Genomic DNA, 7,902 nt, shown 5'->3' with positions numbered 1-7,902 from the left:
GACTTATCTGGCTGGTTAGCAAAAAAACCCCAATATTTTCTGAGCACAAAATAGAGATGAGAGAAGCTATGTGCTGGCACAGGTACAGTCCAGGGAAAGTTTTCTCTCAATCTATGAACCTGGATTTTAATATTTGTGTTGGAACGCATCAATGGTTTGACAGCAAAACCTGAACTGTTTGCCCAGGGAAACCTGAAAGAATGCTTGGTCCAGTGGATGAGAGCAAGGAGGTATTTTTTTCTATATTTCCCAACTAGATTAGTCTTGATCCCTGTACTCTGTGTATTTTGGCACTGGAGGGATTGCTGAAGAGGAAGGTACTTGTGCATGTGACCATCCAGCACAGCCGTCTAGAGGTGGCGCATTCTTCCTTTCCCACACAGTCAACCAGTCACCTGCCAAGGGAAGGAGCACCCCTTCTGCAAGCAGTGCCGTGACTTTGTCCATATATTTTCCAAACGTATAGTCCTAGTACCAGTTGAAGGCTTTCTGTGTTCTTCTACAACCCTCACCATGGTTACTATTATCTCAATGAAATACTCCCAGCACATTCCTTTACTGCGGCTGCTCAGCTACGTTTTCCCTATAACTTATAAGCTGTTCTTCTGCTCAAGAACAGAGAAGCAGCGCCCTCTGATATATTGGAGTTGATTCATTTAAAATAACTTACTTCACTTCCTTCAGGTAGAAGTGAGGACAATTCAAGGGAACTTCTCCCACCAAGGAGGCATTTCCCATCTATGACAGAAAAACAGAGGGATGTTGCTTCATCTCAAATGTTCGTGGTTAATGGAAGAGAAAGGACATGTAATTTCTTCTTCTTTTTTTTAATCTGCCAAGCTCACCATGGGAATTCATACATATATAAGCGTATATATAAAGCTAAACTTCTCTTTTTAGGTAAGCAGAAAAACACTAGCTCAGAAATTGTGCTTTTCAATCAAGCAGTACTATTTCCTAATAGAGGCAAGGCTATCCTAAATCTTCAAATACACCAGCTAACGACTATACAAATAATGGGATTTGGCTGAGTACAGTTAAATATATTTGATTACTTTCCTTTTATCTCGTTCTAGGTTTACTGTACTTTTCCTTGGATGGCGAATAAGAAGCCCTTTTCTTCTAAGTGACAGCAGGGAAAAGAATCAGGTTGCTAATTTACCTGAGACCCAGGAGTGTGTAATGATAGATGTGTGCTGGAAATACAGAGTGGGCTTTCTAATTTTGGGAAGAGGAGAGAGGGGAAGCGTGAGATTCATTAATCTTTCAAATTGATTGCACTTTTGCTGATGGACTTTCATGGTCGTAATTACATGCACAGCAGGAAACAAATGCAGTGAGGAGAAGATCATCTGGCAAGAAGCAAGGACCGCACGAAATTGTCACACAGGAAGCAGTTAAAAGGGAAAATCACTGTTCTTTAGACAGACAAGGACACATCATGTTTGTAGGTACTTACAGTATCTACCTCAAAATAAATGTTAGACTTAGGTTAGACTTACCTGTAATGTTGTGAGAAGAAAGCTCTTCAGAAGTCAGCACACACACTGTCCAGGACAAGTTTGGTTAAATAAGCAGAAATCCCCATGTGGATTTTCAGTGTTGGTCTTCATAGGTGACCAGCATCAGGGTTCAGGAATAAGAGACCACCCTGGGGAGCCACAGCTGGCAAAGTGTGTCTATGCTGCTGCCATCACCAGGCCTTCCAAGGGCACGTGTCACTTGTTTCTTTGTGCATTAGTAAACAGAGCCTCTCCATCAAAGTCTTCTTCGCAACAGTGAAGGAAAGAGGCAGGAGGGGAGGGAGGTGGGAGGATGGATTGCAGGCAGGCACTGAAGGGTCATGCCTATGGCTTAGGTTTGTTTCAAAATCTCCCCAAGGGAAAGCAAAAGGCCAGCACACGTCCCTGTTTCCATGATGACCAGGTAAAACAGACTTCAAGTGCAAGCAGCTTTGGGTGAAAAGTCATTCTCTAGATAGGAAAGAAGATCTGTAGCAGACCCGAATCTGAGCTCAAGTTAAGTTTGCAGTGCAGATGTGCTGTTAGTCTGATTTAGGAAGAGTTTATCTCCTCCTCTCCCTTCCTTTGCTGTGGGCAGGCCAAATTCAAGCCAGGCTTTCACCTGGAGAGGTGCGCTCACACCAGCCAAGAGCAGAAGTTCTAGAGGATGAGATGAAGCAATTTATCCACATCACACAACAGGTGAGTGCCAGGTATGGTTTGGGTGATTGGATGCAAAATTATCTATTTATTAAAAAAGATTTTAGTATTGCCTATTAAATTATACCTTCTTTTGTTCCTCAGGACGTTCAACATACCAGTTCTTCCTCTGGCTCTTTTTTAGCTGGTTCAAATATAAAGTTGGTTGCATAGAAATGCAGAAAGATGCCATAATTTCCTGTAGGCATGCTTGTGCATTCTACACTTCCAGCAGACCCTGTTTCCTTAAAATACTTACAGGATCCCCAAACTGGGCAAGCAGCTTTTGTCTGTCTCTTCTGTTTTGCAGAAGAAATGCTATAGTGACTTTCAAGTAGAAAAAAAATTAGAGAAATAATAACATGACCCAACTACAAAAATATTTTTTTTCATGAACTATACCAATGAATTGGAAATGCGAGTAGTAAAATGAATTGCCAAAAGTATCAAATATATGTGTTTTCAATAACTTTTTTTTTTGTTACCTAGTAAAACATTTTCCTGGAGAAGGGTTGTTAAACCCCTCTATGCAATATAAAGGTGCAGTGGTAGATTGTCTCAGAAGTGGTTTAATGGAGTTTTGGGGTCCCATTTTTGTACATATTTTCAACACACGCAGGGCACGATCAATTTGGGTTTATAAAATGCTATATATTTCTTCCTAAGCAATGATCTTAACTTTTAAAGAATGTTGCTTAGTTAGGAGTGCATGTGCGTGTTTGCATTTTGGCAAGGCAGCCAATAACATACAATATTTATGTCATTTAAGAAAAGTATTTTGTGCATTTGCCAAGAATCAGTACTTTTTAAGAACCTAAAGGTATTTGATCTGCTCTAAAACATAGTCCTAGGAGGAGGATTAGGTGGGTGGGAGCAGTGGGCAGTGGGAAGGTCTGTCCAGCCTTTGCAGTGTGAAAAGGCAGGGTTTTAAACAAACAAGTCGGATCTCATTTCAGCTCAACCTCCTTTAATCTGTTTCAGTGGAACAATTTCACTTACCTGTAGCTATACTGCCAAAACCCTGGGCTTCTGCAACCAGATTACCAATCCAAGTTGGGCTGCACCGGGTAGAAGTCCAACTCCATCTCTCCTGCCATAGCTGCTGCAAACAACACAAGGAGATCAGCCCTCCGCAGGTAGCCTTATGATTAGATGTACAGAGCAAAAATGGCAAAAAGACAGTGTTTTGCGTTACACCAGCATGTCCCCCTCAGTACCCGACGCATTGCAGCCATCTTACCAGGAAAAACCAACCAAGAGCTGAGAGTATGGGTATGGGGAAGATTGTACAATCATTATTTAGCCGTATCCTGATCTCTGTAACTCTACTTCCTTTATCCATTGGTGTAATGGAGATCAGGATCCATCCTTAGCCATCTGGTATCAGCTGTTGCTTATTCATTTGAAAAAGCAAAAGCCTCTTGCCTTGCACACACCCAGCTACCCGTATAGACCCGTTGCACTGAAATTTTTGTGCCAAATCCAACGATATAGAGTTTCATTCAGAGATTTTTTCCACCCCCTTCTCCCTCCCTTTCTCTTTTGCTTTATCTCTTCCTTCTATCTTCAGCCTGTCAGGACTTTCACATACCTGCAGCTGACAGCTAAGAGATCAGGAACTTTGATGTTGTAAGGGATATTTTATCTTGGGTAATTCTCACCAATTCCTACCTTATTGTGTAGGATATCCAAGGACTCCAAGAGTGAGCAACGTCTTTGTCTGGTAAGATCAGAGCAATTTGCAAGCTTTTCTGGGAACAAGGTCCAATAAAGGGACTTTAGAGATATAATCTGTCAACCCCATTGAGCAGCACTGTGACAGCAGCCTTATGATTATTGACAGTTTAAGCATCACCCAGGACAGAACAAGACTGGAGGTATGCAGTTATTTGTAGTAAAACATTGTTTTTCTGAGGAAGCAAAGGAAACCCTTTATACCCAAATTCACCAAGACTTTACCAAGTTTCTCCCTCACACAAGCAACTGACCAAGCTGGGAGCTGCTGCTTTTTGCCAGGAGTTTGAGGACAAAGAACCTCTCTGAGGTGCAACCCCTCCTTCACAAAGGTGACCTCATTTTGTGGCGCTAGCTTTGAAAGTTCAATCCAGGACCAGCCGTCCCGTACTTACAGCCACCCCAAGGTCCGAGACGTGCGCTGCATGGCTTTGGCATCATGGGCAGGTGCAGCTGTGAGGACAGGCAAAGCCTTTTCTTCTGTCACCAGTCCTATGGTAAGCACTGTGTGGGGTGGGAGTAATGAGAGGGCTGCAAAGCCCTGAGCCTGGTGTTTGAAATCCTCTTTTTCACTGTGTACCTTGCTCCATTCTTTTAAATCTCCTTATTCTTGGTGAGTCACACTGAGACAGCAGAGGTTCTACCTGGGATCAAACATCCATCATCTCTTCAAGCAGCTACGGCGTGGAGCACCCTAGAAAATTACTTACAGAAGCTCAGCAGGTCTGTCCTTTATTGTCTTCACTGCCCACTGTCTCACCTTACTGGGGCTTCACTGTCCTCACCATATTTGATTCTGGAGCAGTTTGACCATGAATGTATTTCTAAACCGATTTTTCTCCCTCACTAGGCAAATATTTGCTTGTTTAATTTGCAAAGACGTCAGTATGCTCTTTTGCAGTAAACACCCAGGCCTCACATCTTTATAAACATATTAACAAAGACTCCAGCTCATCATCAGTGGCAACAGCTCAGTCTCTCGCAGCAGCTTTTTTGGGATAAAACCTTTCTGCAGAGGCAAGCAATGGGATTGTATCCATCCACCCCTGCTTTTCATAGTTATTGAGCTGATGTTAATATGTCTTCCTGGCAGGTGTTAGTGTACTTGAATAATTAACCTCTGCTTATTGATCATCAGGCAAGCATGTCAGTGTCGGTCATGCCAACATACAATCAAGCCTCGGATTGCACCCAAAGCTTCTTTTGCTGCTCACTCAAACCTTTAGCCATCCTTCTCAGCTGTTCTCTGCCCTCACTAAGGAAGTAGATGTCTGCACTCAGCATTTTGAAGCCAATACTTAGCAACCTTGGGATATAGATCCTGTGGCTCAGTGGCAGCTTCACAAAACGAAGTTTAGCCCAAACACTGATGATACCAACTGTGCGGTTTTATTTGGTTTCCAAGATAAATGCTGAACTCACTACAAAACAGCTGGCACCTGGAGGTAATCCCTTTCCAGCCCCTCCACTATGCCTGCTGAATATTATTTTCCTGACTGTAGAAGGGACACAGCCTGCAAAGGGCTGTGCAAAGTTGTGCCCACCTGGCAGAGGCAGGAGCAGCAGCAGATAGAGAGAAGGGCAGGCAAACAGCTCACTGTCTAGCCAGAGCAAAGGGGCTGAGAGCAGCTACATCACTAGAGGATAGGATGCCATAACTGCTGACAGAGGTTGAGGCTTTATCCAAGGACTGGACGGGTGCAAATTGCGTGATTTCAGTGTCTCTGTCCTAGGGTTTGTTTATTCTTTAATGAATGTCTTGGGGAAAGCAGATGACGGGGTGCAGGCAGAAAGCAGCTGTGAGTGGTGTAAGAGGAAGATCCTGCCAGCCCACATTGGCCATGGCTCTCGGCTGCTGCCACCGAGGGAAGAGCTGCTTGTGGCCTTGGGAGCAAGGCGCTGGCTGTGCCCCTGAGCATCTACCTGACAGGAGGCTCTTGGAACAACTCCAACATATTTTCTCAGCAATGAATTCTGACTTGTTTTCCCAAATCACCTCATAATGACTCAGTTTGAATCTAATGATGCAATCCTGAAGGGAATCATTAGCTCCCCATCTAGGAGGGTCGGCCACTCTCCAGCTCCAGCCCACATGGTGGCTGCTGATTGCGGCATTGTTTCGTGCAGCTCCATGTATGCTGGCTCAGTGCGTGCCAGCTCTTGGGTGTACATTCTTTCTAGGGATACCTCACCCCATCCCATAACGGTTCATGCCAGTGCTTCCCTCCTAGTCATCTAGGTACAAAATGGAAAAGACCAATCTGTTTTTGATTAGGTGAGAACAAACCTGGTGGTGATACCATGCTGTTGAGCTGGTGGGTGTTTGCAGTTCAGTCTCCCTTGTCGGTCCCTGATATGGTCCCCTCCTTGCTGCAGCTTAAGGACCAGATGGAGAGGGTACTCGGGGAGAGAGCTCTGCAGAGCAAACACCTCTCCTACTGCGTGTTACTCATGCAGACAGGCAATCTGACCAAATGCACATAAGAAAAAAAAAAAAAGACTTTTCAAGTCATCACTGGCATCATGTCTACACTAGAAGACGTAGAAGAGGTTCATTGCCATGTGAGATCCAGTCCCACATTAAAAGCTCTCTCCCAGTGACAGCGTGTCCCACAATAGTCTGACACAAATTGTGTGGGCTGCTGAAAGTACACTAATTTGCACCTTCCACTTCATTATACACTCCAGACTTCCTGAGCCTATTGAGGTAGAAGCCTGGCAGAGACAACTTTACAAAGAGTTACACACTGACGTCATTTGTACTAGCATTTGATTTTCCAGATTGTACTGAAACTTCAGCACAGTATGTTAAATGTTTTACTGCAGTGAGACAATGGCAAGGCCAAGGATAAAACCTAGGTATCATTAGTCCCAAGATACTACAACAACCAACTAGTGTTAGAAAACACTCCCTGCCACCGCCTCACATTTTTATTTATCAACAAAACCAGGTTTGTTTTGTTTTATTATTAGCAAGACACTGTTTCACTGGACACCATCAGATTTATCTTCCTTGGAATAACTACAAACCCTTGCATTCATAATTCACTCCCCTCCCATTTCTAATCTCATTTCTAGTGAATGCATTGTTTTTCTTTCCATTATTTATAAAATGAGATCATTAAAATGAATATTGGAACTTGACAGGTTTGGGGCAGGAAGAAACTTCACTGCAGATGCATCAAAAATATAGTGGGACTGCTGCAGAGCCTTTCTCTGTTAAATGACAGAAAAACCTCCACTTTCTTATGTCATTTATTCATGCTTCTGTTTTGATTTTTTGGGGACAAAAGAAATTCTGACTCCTGAAGTCTACAGCACTTTTTGCAAGAGACAACCCTGCTAACGTGCCAGCGTTTACCTGTGCAAATGCTTCAGAGGATGAGGCTGCTGGGCTGGATCCTTCTGCTTGCACCAATGCAGATAAGAGGAAACCTCCCAGTTGATACATCTGACCTGCTGCTTCCAGTGCTGCACCTCAGATGGAGAAGAATCCTGACCCCTGCAAGGGTTGCGAGGTTGGGATCTATATCTCACTGACTCAGCTGAATCCAGAGAGCAGTTACATTTTGCCTAAAAATAAACACACTCCCTCTCATCCCTCAGCTGTTGTTTCAGCGTTTATCTTTTGTCCCTCCATTGGGTCCATACTTCCCCTACCCTGACAAAATCCTGCAGAGCATGAGGTGGGATCTAGGAGGGATTTGTGGGTCTGAACCCTCAGTTTGCTCAGTGCTGCTGTGTGCAGGGAGTCCCCCCCGTCTGCTCCCAAACCAAGCAGTGACAAACCTCTTTCATCTCCTTAAAGAGCAGCTGCTTTTCACACTGAGTGGGCTGGATGTTAGGGATGGGTGAAATGACTCCTGATGGAAAGAATCCAGGTGCCCTCCAGGATGCTTTATTAATGCTGGTCATTATCTGACCCTTGGTAATAAAGCAATAGGCTTCAGATGCAAAGAGATTTGAA

The 7,902-nt window shown here is 43.9% G+C and overlaps 1 long non-coding RNA gene across 1 annotated transcript; it reads left to right on the top strand.

Moving 5' to 3' along the window:
* The first annotated feature begins 474 nt into the window (after positions 1–474).
* Positions 475–4,330, top strand: LOC138725713 (uncharacterized). The gene is made up of 3 exons (XR_011338291.1): positions 475–1,451; positions 2,101–2,204; positions 3,885–4,330. It is a non-coding gene; the product is annotated as an uncharacterized lncRNA (long non-coding RNA).
* Positions 4,331–7,902: the final 3,572 nt, after the last annotated feature.

Source organism: Phaenicophaeus curvirostris, chromosome 12, assembly GCF_032191515.1.
Source record: "Phaenicophaeus curvirostris isolate KB17595 chromosome 12, BPBGC_Pcur_1.0, whole genome shotgun sequence".
NCBI classification, from domain to species: domain Eukaryota; kingdom Metazoa; phylum Chordata; class Aves; order Cuculiformes; family Cuculidae; genus Phaenicophaeus; species Phaenicophaeus curvirostris.
This window is presented reverse-complemented; position numbering and strand designations above follow the sequence as displayed.